We start from the raw sequence: 20,318 nt of genomic DNA on the forward strand, positions 1-20,318 counted from the left end.
ATCAAAGACGTGTTTCCAGCATCTTTTGTTTACAGTAATTAAATAGACACCGTCTCCAAATGACTGACTGCCTGCCCTCTTTCTTCCCACACTTTCTCTGGAGTTGTAGAGAGGGGTGTACCCTAACCCCACCCCCTTTCCCTGTGGCTGTGTACACACTATTTGGAGACTTACCCCACAAAGGCAACTGCTGCAGCAGCAGTCTTGTTGTTGGTGTCCAGTCTGGCTGCTCCGAAGAGAGGGTGTGGGCACACAGGAGGCGGTTTTGGGTGGGGCGGAGAATTAATGGCTTTTGAGACAAAATAGCAGCGTGTTTGCAAAGATTTTCAACACCTCTCTGGCCACAAGAGAGGTGCTACATGACTGAATGACAACCAAAATGCTACTTTTATTCAAGAAGAGATTGAGGAATAAGCGAAGAAAAGACAGTCAAATTAACCTTGATGATAAGGAAAATATTTAAAACAATTCTGAGGGACAGAATTATTTTGCATTAGCAGAGGCAAAGATTGATCAAGAACAGTCTGCACGGTTTTGGTTTAGAGAGGTTACAGCTGGTCAACTTGAATCAAATTTTTTTTCCAGGTGACCTGTGCGGACAACACTTTTGATATATATTTGGACTTCAGCAAGACTTTTGATAAGGGAGACCGATTGCAAAGGCAAGGGCTCATGGGGTCCATTGAAACTTTGCAAATCAGATTAAAAATAATAAGTTAGGTATTAATTCATTGAAATTTACAACAGCATGAGGGGACATTACAGGGTAGATTATCCATTAGTGAGTGAATCTTGAACTGGAGGACATTGTTACAGAGGAAGAAACAGTAAATTATAGCTAAGATGTGAAGGAATTTCACATGCGAAGTGAATTCCTGGAATGGTCTACCCTAGAGAATTGTGAAGGTTATAACAAAGTTTTCATACAGAAGGCAGATAGATTATTGAAATATCGAGGAGTTGTTGGTGATCAGGGTCGTCATTGAATGAGAAATTGAGGCAGATCGCCATGATCTTTGAGAATGGTCAGTCAGGCTTGAATGGGCAAAGTTAAAAATCACAACACCAGGTTAGAGTCCAGCAGGTTGATTTGGAAGCACCAGCTTTCAGAGCACTGTTCCTTCATCAGGGGGTTGTGGAGCAGGATTATAAGACACAGAATTTATGTCTGATCACCCATGCGCACAGAGACAGGAGTTCAGTCTTCTCCGGAACAGCAGTTCCTTAATAAATTATATAGTCATTTACAGGGAGGAGCATTCAGATAAGGCAACGTACGTATTGATTGGGTGACCGTTATAATCAGCAAGTGTCAATAGTAAAGATTAAGTCATCTGCTTTTACACAATGTATGTTCTTAACCTTCTTAACTGGCTTCACATAATGAACACTTTTCATCTTGTTAATTGACTTTATATACTGAATGCTTCTTCATTTTGTTAAATGGCTTTATATAATGAATCATCAGACCAAACCTCCATCTCCCAGACGATATACAACCTCATCACCTCAGATATTCTCCCACCCACAATTTCTAACCTCAGTTCAGAATCCCACACCACCTGGTTCTACCTCCTACCCAGGATCCCCAAGCCTGACTACCGCGGCTGACCCATCGTCTCAGCTTGCTCTTGCACCACTGAATTCATCTCTATATACCTCAATACTGTCCTAAACATCACCCCCCACCCCGCCCACACTCTCCATAAATATTCGGCACACCACCCACCTCCTTCAAGACTTCAGATTCCATGGCCCCTAACACCTCATCTTCCCATGGACATCCAGTCCACATACACCTCCATCTGCCATGATCAAAGCCTCCAAGTCCTCAGTTTCTTCCTCTCCCGCCTTCCTGACCAGGACCCTTCCATTAACACTAATTCATTTCGCTGAACTGGTCCTCACTCTTAATTTCTCCTTTAAATCCTCCCACTACCTCCAGATGAAAGGGGTAGCCGTGGACACTCACTTGGGTTCCAGCTATGCCTGCCTCTTTGTTGCCTACGTAGAACAGTCCATCTTCCGGAGTTACATCTGCATCACTCCCTACCTTTTCCTCTGCTACACTGAACACTGTATCAGTGCCACCTCATGCTCCAGAGGACGTTGAAAAGTTCAGTTCATCAACTTCACTAACATATTCTACGTCGACCTTAAATTCACCTGGACCTTCTCAGACACCGTCATCCCATTCCTGGACCTCTCCACCTCCATCAACTGTGTCCAACTCACCGGCATTTTCTACAAACCCACCCACTCTCAAAGCTACCTGGATGACACCTCCTCCGACCCTGCCTCCTGTAAAAAAACTGCTATTCCTTATTTCCAATTCCTCCGCCTCCGCTACATCTGCTCCTAGGAGGACCAGTTTCACTACAGAACACACAAGATGGCCTCCTTTTTAAAGACTACAATTTCCGCTCCCACATGGTTGATGATGCCCTCCAGCGCATCTCATCCACATCCTACACTCAAATCCCACCCATTCAACTGCAAGAACAGAACTCCTCCCCCCCACCCAACCAAACTCCATATACATGGCACCATTCTCCACCATTTCCGTCACCTACACACAGATGCCACCACCAGAGATATATTTCCCTCCCCACCCATGTCTGCTTTCTGTAAAGACCATTCTCTCTGCAACTTCGTCAGGTCCATGCCTCCACCCCCCCCCCCCCCCCCACCTCCAAAACAACACACTCTCCCCTCCCAAACCTTCCCCTGCCACCACAGGAAATGCAAGACCTGCACCCATTGCTCCCCCCTTACCTCTGTCCAAGACCCCAAAGGATCCTTCCACACACATCAATGTCTCATCTTCACTTCCACACATCACTTACCGTATTCGTTACTCCTGATGCGATCTCTTCTACATTGGGGAGACAGGGCGCCTACTCAAATTGCTTCAGAAAACATCTCTGGGACACCTGCACCAACCAATCCCACCGCTATGTAGCCAAACACTTCAACTTCCTCTCCTACTCGGCCAAAAACCTGGGCCTCCTCCAGTGCCACACCCTTATAATCAGACACCTGGAGGAAAAATGCCTCATCTTCTGCTTCGAGACCCTCCAACCATATGGCGTCAATGTGGATTTCACCAGTTTCCTCACTTCCCCTCCCCACCTTATACCTTCCAGCTCGGCACCATCATGACCCGTCCATCTTCCTTCCCATCTGCCCCTGCTATTCCATCCTCCTCCCTGACCTATCCCTATTACCCCCAACTCCATCCACCTATCAGACTCTCAGCTACCTTCTCCTTAGCCCCACCACCAATAATCTCTCAACCCGAGGCTCACTGCCTCATTCCTGATGAAGGGCTTTTGCTTGAAACGTTGATATTCCTGCTTCTCGGATGCTACCTGGCCTGCTGTGCTTTTCCAGCACCATGCTCTTGACTCTAATCTCCAGCACCTGCAGCCTTCACTTTTGCGTTTACATAATGGATGCTTTTTCACCTTGTGAAAGCATTACAGTTGCCCCCAGCACCTCAAAGTTTACTTTTAGTTCAAGCTGATCCAAGCTGAGCCTTTGTCTCACACACCCCTAATGTTAATTATTTCCTTACCTGCTCATACCTTATACACATTCTCAACGCAGACCATCTCTTTCATACACACACACTTACACTCCCCACACACACCTATAATAGTAGTGTTATAGGACAAGCCAAACAGAGAACAGCCAGGGAATTCCTAGAGTCATGGCACTCATCCACAGATTCAATCAATAAGCACATCGACCTGGACCCAATATACCGACCACTGCAGCGGGCAGCTGGAACTGACAACCGGAAGTGGCAGATTCAAACCACTACAAATGCTGGAGGAAACATTTGCTATAAATTCTGTGTCGTGGCCCTGCTCCACAACTACCTGATGAAGGAGCAGCGCTCCGAAAGCAATTGCTTCCAAATAAACCTGATGGACTATAACCTCGTGTTGTGATTTTTAACATTCTAGATTAGAGTGGTGCAGGAAAAGCACAGCAGCTCAGGCAGCATTCAAGCAGCAGGAAAATCGACGTTTCAGGCAAAAGCCAGTCATCAGGGATGAGGCCACAGCTATTCTGGAGGTCTTCTTTACTACCTTCACTAATGCCACCGGCTTAGTTTCTTTTACCACATCTTTGCCTTTACTGACCAGCAATGTGGCTTTACGTGCCCCACTTTACTACATGGAAATCCCTACGGTCTCACCATTTTTCCAATCTCTTGGGCTTCTGTTTTTAAACCTGCCGTAAATTCTTATCAGTGCTCTCTACTCTTGATTTCGTAATGAGTGATCTCCCCTTCTTCCAACTTCTATCCCTTACAAGATAAAATTCTGACCAGAAGCTTGTCTTATGCACCCATCTGCTAATTCTGCTGCCCTTCTCACTTCCTGAATTTTCTGTTCCTCCACGTAAACTCAGTCAGAGAGATGTACAGCACGGAAACAGACCCTTCGGTCCAACTCGTCCATGCCGACCAGATATTCCAATCCAATCTAGTCCCACCTGCCAGCACCTGGTCCATATCTCCCCAAACCCTTCTATTCATATGTGTTGCTGGAAAAGCGCAGGTCAGGCAGCATCTAGGGAACAGGAGAATCGACGTTTCGGGCATTAGCCCTTCTTCAGGAATGCCCGAAACGTCGATTCTCCTGTTCCCTAGATGCTGCCTGACCTGCTGCGCTTTTCCAGCAACACATTTCCATCTCTGATCTCCAGCATCTGCAGACCTCACTTTCTCCTTCTATTCATATACCCATCCAAATGTCTCAAAATGTTGCAACTTTACGAGCCTCCACGACTTCCTCTGGCAGCTCATTCCATACACTTACCACCTCTGAAAGTGCGTTTTTAAACTCCTCCAGCAAAATAATCTCTCCGAGAGTCTCAAAGGTCCTATCTATTTTCAAAGTACGCACCCATCGATCAAGATGATTATGTTTAATTCTTTAAAGCTCAAGTCTGACCTGGTTCCTTCTCTGTGTTTTTAAACCACTGTCTAAATGCTTCTGGTGTCAATTCACAAGCACTTAAAATAACCTGTTTGACCTCTTCATGATCTCTTGACACTTTATCTGACAGCACAGCAAATAGATTCTGTACTTCTTAAAATTATAACTTCCCATCCTTCTCCCCATCTCGGTCTTCCTTGGGCTTCTCCACAAGTCATTCCCACCTTATCCTGCCAAATAATTAGGAGAAAGTGAGGACTGCAGATGCTGGAGTACCAAAGTTGAAAAATGTGGTGCTGGAAAAACATAGCAAGCCGGCAGCATCCGAGGAGCAGGAGAATAGACGTTTTGGGCATAAGCCTGAAGAAGGGATGCTGTCTGGCCTGCTGTGTTTTTCCAGCACCATATTTTTCAACTCCTGCCAAATAATTCCCAAGAACAAACTGAATTCCTGGGACTGACACAGTTGATCAGTCCCACTAACTTTCCCTGTCTTGAGTTGGCACTTCAACCTGATCTTAAGTAGGGGATTGCTAAATTTCTGTCCATCTATCTCAAATTGTCATATTATCAGGGATCAGATCAGAAAGAGTACATATTCACTCATTCCTTACTACCAGCAACTGGTTAGATCCTGTATCTCTCAGAATTTTAACTTACCCCTTCTCCTCTCCCGTTCTGAATAAACTTGACCCACAGAGGCGAATTCTTCATAGAGATCAGGTACTAACTCCATACCCAGCCCCTGCCTAGGCTGTAGACTCTCCTGCAGCTCTTTGGCTCTTGCTGGTGTCTCCTTTACTACCTTCACTAATGCCACTGGCTTAGTTTCATTCACCACATCTTTTCCCACAGTGCCTTTCTTTAATAACTAGCACTGTGATTTTACATATCCCACTTTCTGGCAGTGAAAACACCTTTTCCTTGTCCCCCTTCTGAAACCACTGGTACTGTAACAGTTCATATTTCACTCCATTACAGCAAAAACACCCGAGGTCTTTCACCTCTTGTCCACCTTCTTTAACCAGTGGTAACCCCTTACCAGCGCTCTCTACTCGGTCTCGTGGTGTAGGAGCTCCCCTTCATCCAACTTCTCTCCCTCACAGGACAAAAGTCTGGTTGGAAGCCTGGCTTATGCACCAACATGCATTCATCTGCCAATTCTACTGCCCTTCCCACTTTTTGAACCTTCTGTTCCTCCACGTGAATTCTTATCTCTGGGAGTGAGGCTTTAAACTTCTTCAGCAGAAAAGTTTATTGTAGTGCCTCAAAGATCCTATCCATTTTCAGAAAATACACCCCATTTATCAAAATTCTTTCAAACTCAACATAAGTCTGACCTGGTTCCTCCTTTGTGTTTCTGAACCACTGTGTATAAGCTTCTTTTACAGATTCAAAAGCAATTAAAATAGCCCGTTTAACCTTTTAATAATCTTGTCACCTTATTTAACACTGACAAATACCTCACTAGTTCTGCCTACCAGTTTAATCTGAACTAGCACTACCCATAAATCCTCAGGCAACTCCATTTGCCTAGCCAATTTTTAAAATTAAATAAAGGCTTCAACATCTTTCTCAAAATAAGAGAGTGTTTTGACATATTGGTATATATCACTACCTTCGTTTTTAATCTCCATCCTGTTAACTGACTAAGTCTCGACTTACAGTTCAATTTCTGTTTTTTTGCTCAGCTAAGAACCTTCTCCCTCTATTGCTTCTGTCTTTCTTTCTAGTTTTCTCTCCATTTGTTTATCTTCTAACTCAATTTTTCTCAATTGCAATCTAAGTTTTTCTACTTCTACTGCACTTGTCTGTTTCTCTGACACGTCTAAGTGTTTAAGTAACTCCTTTACAATTTCAGCTTTACTTTTGAGGAGAAAGTGAGGTCTGCAGATGCTGGAGATCAAAGTTGAAACTTTATTGCTGGAACAGCACAGCAGGTCAGGCAGCATCCAGGGAACAGGAGATTCGACGTTTCGGGCACAGGCCCTTCTTCAGGAAGAAGAAGGGCCTGTGCCCGAAACGTCGAATCTCCTGTTCCCTGGATGCTGCCTGACCTGCTGTGCTGTTCCAGCAATAAAGTTTCAACAGCTTTACTTTTGCCCTTGGTTAAACCCTAATCTAATGTATTTTCTAATTCTAAAAGTATGGCCTTTTTCTTTCCTTCTACAGTTTCTCAGAAAATTTGAGAATCGCCTTCAAATCCCAGAACCTCAACGCAATATTTAGATCCACTTCTCTCACTTTCAATTTAAAATCAACCACAAGTAACAGAAATTAAACATATCGCCTCACATACATTTTACTTAAAGATCTAGGACACCAGGCTACAAGGGTTTAAATCTGCTGAGATTTTTATTACCCACAAATGTATTCAAATCAGTCTAAACCAGTTGAAACGCAGGGCAGAGCCCACTAAACTGTAACAACATGGGCTAAAACTACCTGCTTAATTTAAACCAGCAACACGGAAAAGATTTATCCCATATAGTAATCTGTGATAGTAATCTGTAATAGTCCAAAGACTATTTAAAAGTACAAATTAACAACTTTACTGCGAGGTTTGTAGCGCAGGTTGTGGTTTAGGGCACAGCTTTGCTCGCTGAGTTTTTGTTTGAAAACTAAAACTTAAAAGACCCAGTACAACCCATGGACAAAACCAACATCATCTACAAAATTCTATGCAAGGACTGCTACAAACACTACATAGGACAAACAAGAAGAAAATGTTAGCCACTAGGATACACGAACACCAGCTAGCCACAAAAAGACACGACCCTCTTTCTCTCATAGCCCTACACATGGATGAAAAAAAAACACCAATTTGACTGGGACAACACATTTATTCTGGGACAGGCTAAGCAAAGACATGCCAGAGAATTCCTAGAGGCCTGGCACTCCAACCAGAACGCCATAAACAAAACACATAGATCTAGATGCCATCTATCAACCCCTCAGAAAAAAAAGGAAATTACATCACCACAAACCCTGGAACCCCATCCAGGAGAAAGATATAAATAGAAAGCAGGAGACAACAGCTTCACTTCACTTGGAGGTCGCCACTGATGATGTTACCTAGCCAGGTAATGAAACGTCTGGATATCAAACCTACAGCTCAGCGAGCAAACCTACACCCTAAACAACTTTACTTCTTAAAGTACAGAGAATAATTAAGTAACAACTACTTACAACTCCTGCATGCATATTTACTCATCCCTTACTATCAGCCACTGGCTAGATCCTGCATCTCTCAAAACAGTAACTTCCTCAGGAGTCGAGTTGGCACTCCAACCAGATCTTACACAGGGGGGACAGTAAACTGCTGCCCATCTATCCCACAAATTACCACACTCTCGGCCTAACAGATCAGGAAGAGTGCGTAATCGCTCATGTCTCACTACCAGCAAGTGGCTCACCTCTCAAAACGGTAACTTCTCCCCCACCCCCCTCCCCCTGCTCTGAGTGAACTTTACCCACAGGGGCGGGGCGGGTTGTTTGTAGAGATCAGACACACAGCCTCCACACCCAGCCCCAGCCCCAGCCCCGGCCCCGGCCCCAGCCCCAGCCCCAGCCCCAGCCCCGGCCCCGGCCCCGGCCCCGGCCCCGGCCCCGGCCCCGGCCCCAGCCCCAGCCCCAGCCCCTGCCCCGGCCCCAGCCCCTGCCCCGGCCCCAGCCCGGGCTGTGCGCTCTCCTGCAGCACATTCGCTGTCTCAGCTGCTTTTATCACACCTTTTAGCCTCCCCCTGAGCAGCCAGCACGGTGGCTCTCCACGTCCCGCGGCGGGGCGCTGCCTGACCGGCTGCACTGTGCGGTGTTTCCCCAGCGACCGCGACCTCCGCATCGCCTCGTATTGTAGCACCGACCGCTGGGCTCAGACGGCCATCAGCGCAACTGACTTCCCACCTGCACGCACGACCTCGGCCGGCCTGCTCCGTTTGAACCCCGGCAAACAACGCCGCCGCCGCCAACAGAAACAGCTCAGTGCCCCTCTTCCAGCCTTCTCGAAAGTTCCCGCTCCACCGGAAGTACGTGCATACGCAGGCGCACAGCCGCACGGTAACTGGAGCATGCGCGGAGACGGAGAGGTTCGGTTTATTTTCCCCGCTCCCGCCGTAAAGTACCGTTGGTGCGCAGGCGCACACCGCGCTGTGAAGGGAGCATGCGCGCGGAACGTGCGAGCGAAGACGACGGCGGCGGCGGTGGCGGTCAGTTTGTTTCTCACTCCTCCCCCCCCGTCTCCTCATCCCGTTCCCGTTCCGCTCGGCGAATGTTACAAAATGGAGCGACAGGTACGGGGCGACGGATCGGGCGAAACGAACGAAAGGTTCCGCGGACGCCTTGAGTGAGGGACGCAGCGCGGAAAGCGGCACCGTTTGTGGGGCGAACCGGACACCGGCGGCTTGCCCGCGGAGGCAGAGGGCCCCCCCCGAGGGTGACGGCCGCCATCTTTGTAGGGGGCATCGCGCGGGTGTGCGGCCGCCATCTTTGTAGGGGGCCGTCTTTGCAATGAGTGGGTGGAGCTTGCTGCCCCGCCCTCCAGCATGGTGACGACCTGTCCATCAAGCTGGATTAACCTTTCACCCCCCAAGGGCTCCTTGATGAGACAGGAGGAGAGGGAAGGAAACGAATCCTGATCTCTGAACGTGGCTACCCATGGGGACGACCCCCGCCATTGATCAAAGATCTGCAGCTCTCTTCAGCCACATGAAGACTCAGGACAGCGAATCCTGACCCTGAGTAGACTTCATCCCCAAATCGAGGGACTGTCGACCACAAGGAGTGGCAGTCACAGCAGGGAATGTTGTGTGGTCATTATCAAAAAAAACGCCTTCTCCCGCCTCCAACACACCCCATCCACCTGGACACCCCGTGCTGGCCTCCTACCTGCCCTCGACCTCTGCATAGCCAACTGCCGCCGCGATATTAACCGCCACCTGAACTCCCCCACCCCTCTCACCCACTCCAACCTCTCACCCTCGGAACGCGCAGCCCTCCACTCACTCCGTTGCAACCCCAACCTCACTATCAAAAACTCCGCGATCACCCTGGTCATCCTGGGACACAAGCAGGGAACACTATAAATCTGTATGCTGAACTGAGAAGGATGCAGGGTTAGAGAGGGAGGATTTATACACAGTGAACTCAAATCAGGAGAAATGCTATTCTCTTCTGAATATTTATCCCTGACTGATGTTGATGGATTTCGTAGACGTTCTTTACAGTATGTTCAATGAAGGAGCTATGACATTTTCTGCATCCTAAATATTTCCTCTGCTGTGTGTGTGTGTGTTTTTGCTGACTCTTGTTTCTGATATCTTTTCTGCCACAGACTCCAGTATGAGATGTTAAAAATGGATGGTGAACTTGTTCCAGTGGTGAGTATTTTCAAATGTTCGCTGCTTTCTAGTTGGGTCTGGGGAATAATGTTCTAGGAGAAAGTGAGGACTGCAGATGCTGGAGATCAGAGCTGAAAATGTGTTGTTGGAAAAGCGCAGCAGGTCAGGCAGCATCCAAGGAGCAGGAGAATCGACATTTCGGGCATGAGCTCTTCCTGAAGAAGGGCTCATGCCTGAAATGTCGATTCTCCTGCTCCTTGGATGCTGCCTGACTTGCTGCGCTTTTCCAGCAACACATTTTCAGCTCTGGGGAATAATGAGATTGACAAAGTTGATCAGGGATCGAGAAAGGAGGCAACTGGATCATTTGGTCATAATTTTAGGATAAGGGCTAACAGATTTAAAATAGATGATTAGATTAGATTCCCTACAGTGTGGAAACAGGCCCTTTCGGCCCAACAAGTCCACACTGACCCTCTGAAGAGTAACCCTCAACCAGATCCATTCCCCTACACCCAACACGATGGACATTTTAGCATGGCCAATTCACTCTAACCTGCACATCTTTGGACTGTGGGAGGAAACCGGAGCACCTGGTGGAAACCCACGCAGACACATGGAAAATGTGCAAACTCCACACAGACAGTTGCCCGAGGTGGGAATTGAACCCGGATCCCTGGCGCTGTGAGGCAGCAGTGCAAACCGCCATGCCACCCATGAGTAATTACTTTTCTCAAAGGGTTGTGACAATGTGGAATTTACTACCCCAAGATCTGGTGGATGCTAGGACATTGAGTAAACATAAGGAAGAGAGAGAACTGAGTTTTAATGAGAATGAGTTGAAAGACTCATGGGAGTGGGCAGGAAATTAGAGTTGAGATCAAGGTGAGATCAGCCATGAGTTTATCAAACAACTGAACATGCTCAAGGAGCTGAATTGCCTACTCCTACGCTTGATCATGTTGTCATGATCTCTGTAACTTGGCATCTTTACTATACTGCATCCTATTTCCTAAGTTTTCTTTATCTATTATACAGCAAAGGCAAGATTATAATGACATTTGATGTTGGCTTCTAACACTCATAGATTCATAGAAATGGACAGCACGGAAACAAGCCCTTTTGGTCCAACTCATTTATGCTGATCAGATATCCCAAATTAACCTAGACCCATTTTCCAGCATTTGGCCCATCTCTCCCTCAACCCTTCCTGTTCATATTCATCCATCTAAATGGCTTTTAGATGTTGTCATTGTACTACCCTCCACCACTTTCTCTGGCAGTTCATTCCATGTGAAGATCTGGATCCCCCCGGTGGGGAATTTCTGTTCTGCAATCAGTGAATAAACACTCCCAATCGTCTGACTGTTAAAACTTTACTCTTTACTTTTCATATGGCCGGGCACAGTGCATCCAGAAATAGAGGTTGCGTACTTCCTTGTTCCTTGGTGGAGCTGCGCACATGGCTTAAAACACACATTCTTATTCCCTTTTTAAAGAAGGGTACAGGCAACCTCATAGTACATTCAAACAATTACTAATTAATACACGATACTGCCTTATTTGATAGTTATGTGGTCCAATGATATTTCCTGGAAACCAACTTCATTTTCCACCACTCAGGCTATCCTGAACTCACTAACCAAGCCATTGCACCTGCAACTGAAGGTCAGTTAGGATGGCCAGTAATGTCTTGTCTCGTCTAATTATTTCTATGCTTTAAAGGCAGCATTGTCTTCTAATCTCTATTGAAGCAGATTGTGGTTAATCACTTATGCAGCAATAGCAGAATTAGCAGTTAGTAACTTAAAAGCCATTTTTAAGCTGCAAATAACCTGAGCTACAAATCTTCACAAAACTCGTTAACAGCCATTTTATGCAGCTTTAGCAGAATTGTCAATTTGCAGCCTAGAAGCTGTTTTGGCACTTAGGTGGTAGTGTACAGAAAAAAAAGAATAGAAGCTGTTTTGTCATGTTATTTGCATTGAGAAGCCATCTTGTTGCTGCCTACGTTATTAAGAGCACCTGTAAAGTGGTTGTCCCTGACAACAACTAGTTACCTCAGCCTCGACTCAGGTTTCAGATCCTCCAATGCACCACCTCTGCATGAAACAGTTGCCCCCTATGTCCCTTTTAAATCTTTCCCCTCTCACCTTAAACCGATGCCCTGTAGTCTGGACTCCCCCACTCCAGGGAAAAGACCTTGTCTGTTTACCCTATCCATGCCCCTTGTGATTTGTAAACCTACGTAAGGTCACCCCCTGACTCTGACAGTTCAGGGAAAATAGATGATTGTATAAATCTCTATAAGATCACCACTCAGCCTCTGACGCTCCAGGGTAAATAGCCATAGCCGATTCAGCCTCTTTCAGCTCAAACCTACCAACATGCTTATAAATATTTTCTGAAGCCTGTCAATTTTAACAACACCTTTCCTATTGCAAGGGTATCAGGTATTGCAGGGATAATGTTTGCAATTTGATATTGGGGCCTGTTGGGTTGAGGTTCATAGCTTGATATTGGGGTCTGGTGGGATATTACTTGCAGCTTGATATTCAGACCTGTATATGTTGGTATTGGGACCTAATGGAATAATTGTCGTAGCTTGATTTTGGGGCCTGGTGGGATAATGTTGGTAGGTTGATATTAGGGCCTGGGTGGATAATATTCGCAGTTTGATATTGGTGCCTGGTAGGATAATGTCTGCAGTTTCTTAGTGGGCTCTGGCGGGATAAGGTTCGCACTTTAATATTCGGGACTGTTGGGATAAGGTTTTCAGTTTGTTATTGTGGACTGGTGGGACAATGTTCGCTTTTATATTGGGGCCTGGTTGGATAAGGCCCCAGTATCAACCTGTGAACATTATACATCCAGGCCCTAATATCAATGTACCTACATTTATCCCACCAGATCCAAGGAGGAGGAAAATCGACGTTCCAGGCAAAAGCCAAAGGGCTTCTGCCCAAAAAGTCGATTTTCCTCCTCCTCGGATGCTGCCTTACCCGCTGTGCTTTTCCAGCACCACTCTAATCTTGACTCTAATCTCCAGCACCTGCAGCACCCATTTCTGCCAACTTGAATATTGGGGTCTGGCGGGATATGTTTTGCACTTTACTATTGGGGTCTGGTTGGACAAGACTTTCAGTTTGAATTCGGTGCCTGATGGGATAATGTTCGTAGTTTGATGTTGGTACCTGGGGTGATAATGTGAGGTGGCTGATATTAGGGCCTGGTGGGACAATGTTTGATATTTGGGGTCTACTGGGAACAGATTCGCAGTTTGATATTGGTGTCTGGCAGGATAACGTTCACAGTTTGATTTTGGGGTCTGGTGGGATGAATTCACTCTTTAATATTTGGGTCTGGTGGGATAAAGCTTCCAGGGTGATATTGCGGTCTGGTTGAATTTGATGTTGGGGTCTAGTGGGATAATGTTTGCAGTTTGGTACCCGAGTCTGGTAGGATAAGGCTCAGAGTTTAATGTTGGGACCTGGTGAGTTAATGTTCCCAGTTTGGTATTGTAGCCTGGTGGGATAATGTTTGTAGTTTGATATTTTAGCCTGGAGCGATTTTTTTTTTTAAAAAACAGTTTGATGTTGGGGTTTGATGGGATAATATTTGCATTTTGACATTGAGGCCTGTTGGCATAACATTTGCAGTTTGATATGGAGGCTTGGGGGAATAATGTTTGCCGTTTGATGTTGGATTCTGTGGGCAGGTGGATTTTGTAGTCTGGTGAGGTAATGTTCGTAGTTTGATATTCGGGCCTGTATGTTGATATTGGGGCCTAATGGGATAATAGTCGTACGTTGATTTTGGGATCTGGCGGGATAAGGTTCGCACTTTAATATTTGGGACTGTTGGGATTAGGCTTGCAGTTTGATGTTGGAGACTGGTGATACAATATTTGGGGCTTAGTTGGATAAGTTTCGCAGTTTGACATTGGGGTCTGCTGGGATAATGTTTGCAGTTTGATTTTGGGGCCTTGTGGGATATGGTTATCAGTTTAATATCGGCGTCTGGTAGGATAAGGCTTGCAGTCTGATATTGGGGCCTTGTGCAATAAGGTTCACAGTTTCTTAGTGGGGTCTGGCGCAATAAGGTTCGCACTTTAATATTTGGGACTCCTGTGGACTGGTGGGACAATGTTCACAGTTAGATATTGGGATCTGTTGGGATAATGTTTCCAGTATCATATTGGGGTCCGGTGGGATAATGTTTGCCATGTGATATTGGGTTCTGGTGGGACAGTGTTCGCAGGTGGATTTTGTGGTCTGGTGGGATAATGTTCACAGTTTGATATTCAGGCCTGTACATGTTGATATTGGGGCCTAATGGAATAATTGTCATAGGTTGATTTTAGGCCCTGGTGGGATAATGTTGGTAGGGCCTGAATGGATAATGTTCGCAGTTTGATATTGGCACTTGATAGGATAATGTCTGCAGTTTCTTAGTGGAGTTTGGCGGGATAAGGTTCACACTTTAATATTCGGGACTGTTGGGATAAGGCTTTCAGTTCGTTGTTGTGGACTGATGAGACAATGTTCACTTTTTTATATTGGGGCCTGGTTGGATAAAGTTCACAGTTTGATATTGGAGTCTGCTGGGAGACTGTTTGCAGTTTGATAGTGGGGTCTAGTGGGATTTAGTTATCAGTTTAATACTGGGGTCTGGTGGGATATGCTTCACAATTTATTATTTGCGTCTTGTGGGATAAGGTTTGCACTTGAATATTGAGGTCAAGATTAGAGTGGTGCTGGAAAAGCACAGCCGGTCAGGCAGCATGCAAGGAGAAAGAAAATTGAAGGTCTTTTGCCCGAAATATTAATTTTCCTCCTTCTTGGATGTTGCCTGGCCTGCTATGCTTTTCCAGCACCACTCCTAATCTTGACTCTAATCTCCAGCATCTGCAGCATCCAATTCTGCCGACTTGAATTTTGGGGTCTGGTGGGATATGTTTCGCAGTTTGATGTTGGGACCTGGGGTGATAATGTTGGTAGGAGAAAGTGAGGACTGCAGATGCTGGAGATCAGAGCTGAAAAATGTGTTGCTGGAAAAGCGCAGCAGGTCAGGCAGCATCCAAGGAGCAGGAAAATCGACGTTTCGGGCATAAGCCCTTCTTCAGGATTCCTGAAGAAGGGCTTATGCCCGAGATGTTGATAATGTTGGTAGGCTGATAGTGGGCCCTGGTGGGACAATGTTTGATATTTGGGGTCTAGTGGGAACAGATTTGCAGTTTGATATTGGCGTCTGTTGGGATAATGTTTGATTTTGGGGACTGGTGGGATAATGTTTTCAGTTTAACTTTGGGATCTGGCAGGATAGGATTTGCAGTTTAATATTGGGATCTGGCGAGGTAAGGTTCACTCTTTAATATTTGGGCCTGGTGGGATAAGGCTTCTACGGTGATATTGGGGTCTGGTTGAATAAGGCTCGCAGTTTGATGTTGGGGTCTGGTGGTATAATATTCCCAGTATAATATTGGCACCGGCTGGGATAATGTTCGCCGTTTAGCGTTGTGGTCTGCTGGGATAATGTTCACAGTTTGAAATTAGGATCTGCGGGGATAATAGTCACAGTTTGATATTGGGGTCTGCTGGGATACGGTTCGCAATTTAATATTGGGGCCTGTGAGCTAAGATTCGCACTTGAATATTGCATTCTGTCGGGATAAGTTTCGCACTTTAATATTGGGGCCTGGTTGGACTAGGCTTTCAGTTTGATATTTGTGATTGGTGGGATAATGCTCGCATTTGATGTTGGGACCAGGGGTGGTGATGTTACCTATTTGATATTGTTGTCTGCTGCGATAATGTTTGCAGTTTGAAATTGGGGCCTGGTAGAATAATGTTCACAGTTTGATTTTGGAGTCCAGTGGGATGGGTTTGCAGTTTGTATTGGGTTCTGGTGGGATAGGGTTCACTGTTTAATACTGGGATCTGGCAGGATAGGGTTTGCAGTTTCATATTGGGGTCTGGTGGGTTAAGGTTTCCAGTTTAATATTGGAGTCTGGGGATAGAAGGCTCGCAATCTGATATTGGGGCCTGGCAGGATAAGATTCTCAGTTTGATGTTAGGACCTGGTGGCATAATGTTCACAGTTTGATGTTGGGGTCTGGTGGGATAATGTTTACAGTTTGATATTTGGGCTTTTACAAGTTCATGTTGGGGCCTAGTGAGATAATGGTCGTAGGTTGATTTTGGGATCTGGTGGAATAATGTTGGTCGGCTGATATTGTGGCCTGGTGGTGCAATGTCTGCAGTTTGATATTGGATTCTAGTGGGATAAGGTTCACAGCCTGATATTAAGATCTGGTGAGATCAGGTTCACAGTTTGATATTGGGGAATTATGTTTGCAGTTTGATTTTGGGGTCTGGTGGGATGGGTTCACAGTTTCATATTTGGGTCTGGCAGGATAGGGTTCAGTTTTAGTATTTGGGCCTGGTTAGATAAGGCTTCCAATTTGACATTGGGGTCTGGTGCAATGAGGTTCGGAGTTTGATGTTGGAGTCTGATGGGATAAGGATCCCAGTTTAATATTGGGATCTGGTGGGATAATGTTCACAGTTCAATATTGGAGTCTCTTGGGATGGGTTCACAGTTTAATATTGGCATCTGACGGGATGAGGTTTGCAGTTTCATATGGGGGTCTGTCAGGATAGGATTTGCAGTTTAATATTGGCGTTTGGCGGAATAAGGTTCGCTCTTTAATATTTGGGTCTGGTGGGATAACATTTCCAGTTTGATATTGGAGTCTGGTGGGAAAAGGCTCGCAGTTTGATATTAGGGTTTGCTGGGAGAATGTTCGCAGTTTGATATTGGGGTCTGCTGGGATATGGTTTGCAATTTAATGTTGGGGCCTGGGGGTTAAGGCTCGCACTTGAATATTGGGGTCTGGCGGGATAAGATTCACTCTTTAATATTGGAGCCTGGTTGGTCAAGGCTTTCAGTTTGATATTGGTGATTGGTGGGATAATGCTCACAGTTTGATGTTGGGATGTGGAGTGATAATGTTACCAGTTTGATATTGGAGTCTGCTGGGATGTTTGCAGTTTGATTTTGGTGTCTGATCAGATGGGTTCGCAGTTTAATATTGGGGTTTGGTGGGATATGGTTCACTGTTTAATATTTGAGCCTGGTGGGATAAGGTTTCCAGTTTGATACTGGGGTCTGGTGGAATAATATTCTCAGTATCATATTGGGTTCTGGCTAGATAATATTCGCAGTTTGATATTCGGGCTTGTACAGGTTCATGTTGGGGCCTAATGGGTAATGGCTGTAGGTTGTTTTTGGGACCTGGTGGGATAATGTTGGTCAGCTGATATTGGGGCCTGGTGGGGCAATGTATGCTGTTTGATATTGGGGTCTGGTGGGATAACAATTGCAATTTGATTTTGGTGTCTTGCAGGATAGGGTTCGAGGTTTAATATTGGGGTCCGGTGGTGTAAGGTCCACTCTTTTTATATTTGGGCCTAGTGGGATAAGACATCGGGGGTCCGGTGGAAAGAGATCCACTGTTTAATATCAGAGTCTGATTGGATAAGTCTAGCAGTTTGATACTGGGATCTGCTGGAAAAAGGCTCACAGTTTGATATTGGGGTCTGTTGGAATACAGCTCGCAGTTTGATATTGGGGCCTGTTGGGATAAAGTTCGCTGTTTGATTTTGGTGTCTGACAGGATAATGTTCTCAGTTTAATATTTGGGGTCTGGTGGGATGAGTTCACAGTTTAATGTTGGGGTCTTGCAAGATAGGGTTCACTGTTTAATATTGGGGTCTGGTGGGATAAGGCTTCCAGTTTGATATTGGGGTCTGTTGGGGTAAGACTTGCAGTTTGATATTGGGGCCTGGTAGGATAAAGTTCGCATTTTGTTGTAGGGGTCTAGTGGGCTAGTGTTTGCGTTTGTTATTGGGGTCTGCTGGGATAATGTTCATAGTTTGATATTGGGGTCTGCGGGATATGGTTCGCTATTTAATATTGGGGCCTCGTGGGCTAAAGTTCACACTTGAATATTGGGATCTGTCGGGATAAGTTTCACACTGTATTATTGGGGCCTGATTGGTGGGATAATGCTCGCCGTTTAATGTTGGGACCTGGGGATGATAATGTTATCAGTTGATATTGGGGTCTGCTGGGATAATGTTCGCAGTTTGCTTTTGGAGTCGAGTGGGATCGGTTTGCAGTTTAATATTGGGGTTTTGCGGAATAAGGATCACTCTTTAATATTTGGGCCTGGTGAGATAAGTCTTCCAGTTTGATATTAGGGTCAGGTGAAAAAAGGTTCGCAATTTAATATCAGGGTCTGGTGGGATAAGGTTCGCAGTTTGACTTTAGCCTAGAGGGATAATGCTTGCAATATGTTATTGGGGTCTGGTGGGATAAGGTTTTCAATTTGATATTGGGGCCTAGTGGGATAATGGTCTTAAGTTGATTTTGGGACCTGGTTGGATAATTTTTGCTGTTTGATATTAGGGTCTCGTGGGATAAGGCTCAATTTTGCTATTAAGGTCTGGGGAGATAAGGTTTGCAGTTTGATGTCGGTGTCTAGTGGAGTAAGGTTTGCAGGTTGACATTGGGGTCTGATGGGATAAGGTTTGCAGTTTAATATTGGGACCTGGTGCGATAATGTTCATTGTTTGATATCGTAGCGTGGGGCGATAATTTTTTACAGCTTAATGTTGGGGTTTGATGGGAAAATGTTTGCATTTTGATATTGTGGTCTGGTGGCATAACATTCACAGTTTGATATGGGGCCCTGACGGGATAATGTTTGTCATTTGATATTGGGTTCCGGTGCGGTATGGTTCGCAGTTTGATATTCGGGTTTGTATGTGTTGACATTGCAGCCTAATGGGATAATTGTCAGAGGTTTTTTTGGGGCCTGGTAGGATAATGTTGGTAGGTTGATATTAGGGCTGAACATGTGTTGCTGGAAAAGCACAGCACGTCAGGCAGCATCCAAGGAGCAGGAGAATCGACATTTCGGGCATGAGCCCTTCTCTAGGTTGATATTAGGGCCTGGGTGGATAATGTTCACAGTTTGATTTTGGGGTCTTGTGGGGTAATGTTCGCAGTTTGATATTCGGGTCTGAACAGGTTGATATTGGGGTCTAGTTGAATAATGGTCATAGCTTGATTTTGGGACCTGGGTGGATAATGTTGGTCAGTTGCTCTTAAGGCCTAGTGGGATAATGTTGATGTTAAGGCCTGGGTGGATAATATTCAGTGTTTTTGGGAAAGTAGTGCATCTATTGCTTTCCTTTGTCACAGCAAACTGAAACTAAGACAATTTTGTAATCACATCTTATAGGATATGAATATCACCACCCATTATCTTTGGAAGGAAATTTGTTTATATTTCCAGTCTGAGGGGGGAAATGTTCATCTTTGGTATGGCTGTAAGAATTCGGAGATATTCACAATCCTGGTTAAACCATCCATGTAACATGTGTTCAATTTGGAAGGAACACCTACATTGTCCTCAATAGGTGCTGGGAGCACAGAGCACGTTTACCGAAATGATAGCTTGGCTTCAGGGTTTAAGTTCTCAGAACAGATTAAACAGGTCCAAAAGAGATGCATTCTGAGAAATTAAGAGGTCATTCACACATCAAATCAAAGCTGACTATCTGTAGCACATTCCCATGTGTCTCATTCCCCCTTTCCCAGTCCCCAAAGGCCTGCAAATCTATTTCCCTGAGGCCCAGATATAATGTTAATCATTGATCATCAGACTCACATGGCACTCTGTTTTCATAAGAAAACAGACCTGTCAGTCTAACAAATTTATGCTGATAATAATCCCAAACTAAACTAATCCCATCTGCCTGCTCCTGGCCCATATCGCTCCAAACCTTTCTTATTCATGTACTTATCTCAGTCTTTTTAATATTACAATTGTGCCCACATCCATCACTTTTTCAGGAAGTTTATTCCACAGGTAAACCATCTTCTGTGTAAAAATAAAAAAATGCCCACTTGTCTGTTTTGAATCTCTCTTCTCACCTTAAAAATCTGCCCTCTTGTCTTA

At 45.4% G+C, this 20,318-nt stretch overlaps 1 protein-coding gene across 9 annotated transcripts in view; it reads left to right on the plus strand.

Annotated features, from left to right (window-relative positions):
- Positions 1 to 9,147: 9,147 nt before the first annotated feature.
- Positions 9,148 to 20,318, plus strand: part of LOC122543510 (uncharacterized) — a 36,879-nt gene continuing 25,708 nt past the window's right edge. For 8 of the 9 annotated variants that reach the window (XR_015751228.1, XR_015751229.1, XR_015751232.1 and 5 more), the window contains exons 1-2: positions 9,148 to 9,241; positions 10,282 to 10,327. The gene's annotated coding sequence lies outside the window, so the exon portion shown is untranslated. The other variant, XR_015751230.1, reaches the window with a different exon arrangement.

The sequence above is a fragment of the Chiloscyllium plagiosum genome, unplaced genomic scaffold, assembly GCF_037043375.1.
Source record: "Chiloscyllium plagiosum isolate Xiang-an unplaced genomic scaffold, Cpla_swu_hap1 HiC_scaffold_27, whole genome shotgun sequence".
In the NCBI taxonomy this organism is placed as follows: Eukaryota; Metazoa; Chordata; class Chondrichthyes; order Orectolobiformes; family Hemiscylliidae; genus Chiloscyllium; species Chiloscyllium plagiosum.